Source organism: Schistosoma mansoni, chromosome W, assembly GCF_000237925.1.
Source record: "Schistosoma mansoni strain Puerto Rico chromosome W, complete genome".
Taxonomy (NCBI): domain Eukaryota; kingdom Metazoa; phylum Platyhelminthes; class Trematoda; order Strigeidida; family Schistosomatidae; genus Schistosoma; species Schistosoma mansoni.
The window spans coordinates 47,791,880-47,797,481 of NC_031502.1; the positions used below are offsets into that span (position 1 = coordinate 47,791,880).

General features: G+C 31.1%; 1 protein-coding gene across 1 annotated transcript in view; it reads right to left on the reverse strand.

Annotated features, from left to right (window-relative positions):
• Smp_146430 (putative beta-1,4-galactosyltransferase) overlaps nucleotides 1-4,854 on the reverse strand; it is a gene marked incomplete at its 3' end in the record, with an annotated part of 187,582 nt that extends 182,728 nt beyond the window's left edge. Inside the window, exon 1 of the mRNA XM_018789940.1 lies at nucleotides 4,757-4,854. The remainder of the gene's footprint in view (nucleotides 1-4,756) is intronic.
• Between the last annotated feature and the right edge of the window lie 748 nt (nucleotides 4,855-5,602).

The following is a 5,602-nucleotide window of genomic DNA, read 5'->3' on the forward strand; positions in this document are numbered from 1 at the left end:
GAGTTACTGCTCACATTAGTTCATGGAAACAGTCCCATGATCCAGGAGGCACGATGAGGACGTGTGAGTCGGGTTTTGCCTCCCGAGCAAAAAGGTTATTATTATTATTATTATTATTAGCTTTATTCAATATTATATTATTTGGTACAAAATCGAATTCTCAGCATAAAGTATTTCAACATGTTTACGTTTCTTATTTCTTCGTTGCTCCTGATGATAAACATTCAGTGATCGCCAGTTGGATGTCAGCAGTTCAGTCAATCGACATATGAATAATGTATATTCTTTTTGCTGCATGTTCCCAGCAAACACGACATCTCTGATTAGGCCTTCTACTTCTAAATACTATTTGACCATTATTATCATTACTAACACATAAATAATTGAGACTAATGTTTTGTTCCGATACATGTAATTCAATATCATTAGAAAATACCCAACCTACACAGATTTTATTATTTTTTTAATTAGACAATAATATGCACTATGAATGAAATAGTCCATCAAGTTTGATAAAATACATTCAATTTTTACCGTTTTGCACTGATAATAAAAATGAAGTTAATAACAAAATAATAAATAAAATGAATATTCAACAGTTAGTCATATGTTGATTGAATTAATTAACAAATGTATATACAAATAAGTGCATTCATAAATCAATGTACTTAGGATGATATCATGATGAAATTATAATCTACTTTTAATATTATTAAATTATGAAGCACTGGACGGCTGTTTGGAATATCGCCAGACGGGATCGTGAATGCACACTGTTGAGGAGCGAGCCCCACCATGGGACGAAACGGCCGTCCAGTGCTTCCAAGTTTTCCATGGTGGTCTAGCTTTAATTGACTCATGCTTTCAACTATATAAAATTACTAAAATCTCTAGAAAACCCCCTTCTAATATTAAATTCGATCAAATATAGATAGCCATGTATTTTAATATAAACTTTTTAAAAAGTTATCAATTAAAATTGATGAATCTTTCATTGAAAATGTATGTTGTATTTTAACACATGTATCTCAAAAGCAAAAGCTTGTAAATATAAAGAGTATATTTTTATTTATCTAAATGTTTATTCTGTCTCAAAATACTCAATATTCACTGGCTGGATACGATCAGCAACAGCGGTTTATGGGAGAGTACAAACCAGCTTCCAGTTGAGGAGGAAATTAGGAAAGGACGTTGGAAGTGGATAGGACATATGCTAAGGAAATCACCAAACTGCATCACGAAGCAAGCCCTAACTTGGAATCCTGAAGGGAATCGGAAAAAACGAAGGTCAAACAACACATTACGTCGGAAAGTAGAAGCAGATATGAAAAGGATGAATAGCAACTGAAAAGAACTTGAAAGGATTGCCCAGAACAGGGTTGTAAGGAGGATGCTAGTGGGTGACCTATGTTCCTCCACGAGGGTAACAGGCGTAAGTAAGTAATTATGTCTAATTCCTATTTAGACATTAAAAACACGAAGGGATCTCTACTTAATGAATTTATTATCAAGCTGTACAATCGTATATATATATATATATATATATATATATATATATATATATGCAAATGTATTGTTAAAGTACTAGTTCTGTCAGGAAATGCGAACAAGGAATAATCAAGATGATGTAACAGAAAGGTTATAATTCTAGATTACGTAATACACATAGTAACAATAGACTTAATAAATTAGTAAAGAATTATAATGTGAGTATAGTAATATGATATGGATATGAGGACATGTCCCAACGTGGTTCTACAAGGGTGAGAGGAAAGCAGTTAAAAGATCCATACTTGAACATCTAATCGACTATAATCATTCTTCTGATCCACATTTTCATTTTAAAGTTGTATATACGATTCGTCTAAATCTATCTAGATTTCTTTGGTCCCAACTCCTAAAAATAGCAGAAGCTCTTACCATCCATGAGCTGAAGACAGATCTATGCGTACAAGAGAAGTACATCCTATCGTTATCGTTGCCTTGATCTTAATTTAGTATTATTATTATTATTATTAATACTGCATTTCTATCTTTACTTATGTCTCCTTTTCTCACTATTTTATTCATAGTTGCTCATAATATCACATCATTTATTTCGCACATCTATTATCTTTAATGACTTTTAACTATTGTAACGAAAACATTTTAATCATCTTACTACATTCACGTTATAATTCGTTACTTACTTATTAAGTCTATTGTTATTATGTGTATTCCGTAATCTAGTATTATAATCTTTCTGTTACATCATCTCGATTATTCCTCGTTCGCATTTCCTGACAGAACTAGTACTTTAGCAAAAACATTTCATATATATATATACTGGATAACATTTATAACTAAATTTAACATATATCATTTTTGACATATAGGGCTTTAATGTTAGTCGCTTAAATGGTTCGACGAATTATTCACTTGTCTATCTATCTATCGAACCATTTAAGCGACTAATATTAAAGCCCTATATGTCAAAAATGATGTATGTTAAATTTAGTTATAAATGTAATCCAGTTTAGTATACAACTTTGCTAAAACCCTTAATATTTTAATTGATTTAGTTATACTTATTTACTCAACGTTTATACTGTTAGTGTTGTGGTGAGGTAGACTGAATGTTTCATGATGTCCTCTCATGGTTTAATGATGATGAGCTGACTGTGTTGTAGATTTTTTAGGACGGATTTAAGTAGGTCACTTGTGTAAAATAGAGGCTGATAACTGCTAAGTTAATTTAGCGTCCTTAGAAAAACTTACAAAATCTGCCCACACAAGTGTTACTGAAGTGATACTGTACAACTTGACAAGTAACCACATAATCTGAACGACAGAGTATGATAAACTTATCATCAAATAGAACAAAGTAATGATTAGCTACATAGCTACCCATGATAGATAAGACAGAAACATGTCATATTCACCTGATGTACGCAACATCAAGCTAAGCGGTTGAAATTTCGGGAGACTAAATATTATGGGACACGTACAGATTGTTAAGATTACCAATATAAAATATGAATCCCATCTTCGTATATCAACAAGTTAGGTCTAAGTGTATGTCAAATAGAAAACAATAGGTTTATTTCAGAACCTTCTAACTAATCGCAAAAACGTGTAGTCAATTATTTCAATGGTGACTTCTGTATAATTTGGTTCTCATCAAGCTATATGTAAGCTGTTAATTATATAAAAAAGACTTTGATTCATGAGCAAACAAATTACGTTCATTAAAACAGTGAATTCTTACCCTAAAGATTCTGATGTGTAAACCACAGAAAATATTTATTACCAATATAAATAAGCTGATTTTAGGGGTTCTGTGGTAAATTCATATAGAAATGTTGTCCATACAGACACCTTATGGCCTTTATTGGCTGTTATCTCGAATATTATAACAACCCAGCTTTTAACCCTTTGTTGGTGACATGTTGGCAAACATAAATTTTGAGAATGAATTAGCAATAACTGAAAGATAAGAAATATATGATGTGCTACAAACTATTCTATAACCTTCTTTAAGTTTATGAGGTCAAATTCAATATAGTTATATCGGAAGCAACATAACGGCTCTTTAAAATTCAGTGTAGGACCTTTATGTAGAATGTGAAAAAAACTGAACTTTGTTGATCAGAGAACTGGAAGAATAAAGTAACTTACTTGACCTTCGAGAATCATTACATTCTTAATAACATTTTTATGATTTCATTATTTTACTCAATGGGTTGAGGAAAGTATATATTGCTTAAGAATGTCCATTGGTTGATATTTCTTCCATGTATAGATCTAACTGAATAAGAAATCACTTCAAAACTTCTCGAACTGCTAGTCAAAAACAAAAGATACGTATACAAATCCCACTATGCATCACTTCTAACTTATAAGTAATCAAATTCAATATTAACTAACTTAGGATTTGTCTAGTGTAGTCCAACTATGTCAGATGTAAAAACACAAATATAATGAACGGCCGTCCAGTGCTTCCAGGTTTTCCATGGTGGTCTAGCTTCAATTGATACATGATCTCAACTATACAAAATTACCATAATATCCACAAAACCCCTTCTGAAAATATCATAAACTTTATTGCTCAAATGAACTCCGCATGTAGCCCCTCCAGGAGCTACTGCCGATCCCAAGCCCGAATAAAAGAGGAAGGTTGGGCATGGGGTTTGTGATCCTATCCCGTAGATAACTAACTCACTAGAAAACGCTTATCAGAAGATTCTTAATTGAATTGAAGATTATTCTTTAAAATGCTTATTAAACTTAATAAACAAACCAAATAATCCTCTATATGATACATTATATTTACATAGCAATATATATGAATTACATTTAGTTTGTTTAAACTATTCAAAAACGTTTTTATTTTAGTATTCTGTTATTGTTGTTGTTGTTGTCTTAATTTGTTTGTTTGTTTGTTTGCATTAAATTAAACTGTTATAATCTAAATTCATTTGATGATCAGATCAACAGATTCTATTCAAAAATATTCAATTTTTTTTAAAAAATAGAATAATAATTTTGAAAATCAATTTTCACATTAAACAATTTTTAGTAGTATGACTAAAATTTTTTTTTTTCATTTAAAAATTAATTTAACCAATGTAAAATCATTTTTGTAATTTAATATCTATGGATACAAACATTGATAAACATTCCTTTATTATTATTATTTTTTTCATTGACGTATATAAAACTATAATAAGTTAACTTATAATTAATTATCATTAATGTACGAATGGATTGCACTTTGTTTATATGAATTAATGTTAAATATGATCGAATAATGATTCTGTAATTTATTCATCAATGATAAATAAATGAAATAAAACGTGATTCAAGTAAACAATTGTAAGTTAATGAAATAGAAATTTTATATAATTGATTCAATTATATTTTCATAATTGAAAGAGTGAGTCAATTGAAGCTAGACCATCATGAAAAACTTGGAAGCACTGGACGGCCGTTTCGTCCTGTTATGGGACTCCTCACCAGTGCGCATCCACGACCTCGCCTCGCAAGATTCGAACCTAGGATCTACCAGTCTCGCACCAGAGCATTTAGACGATAGACCACTGAGCCGACATCCAACGGTGTTAATGTCTAACTTCAACTAATCCATGAAATTGAGCAACCATTCACCAATTGTCTTCAGTGAGTTGATATCTCCCAACAGACCTGAGGAGTCCGACAATAGGACGAAACGGCCATCTAGTGCTTCCAGGTTTTTCATGGTGGTCTAGCTTCAATATGAAAATACTAAATCTCCACGAAAAACCCCTTCTGATAAATTATATTTATTTAAATGAGCTTTGTTAAGATCGATCTTATTTATCAGTTATATTCATGATAGACTTGCTTCAGTTAAGGGACCGTTGAAAACTAGAGGGCATTTGATGGGTGTTTTGTTTTAATATTAGATTTCTTAGTAGTAGTAGTAATAATAATAATAGTAGTAGGCATCTATGAACCTATGAAGGTAAATGCCTAACCATCGAAAACACTAGGTTAGTTGTCCATTGATTTCTAGTATTCAATGATACACCAGTTGAGATTACTCTGTATTGAATACAATCTATCAGTGACATTTAATATATAT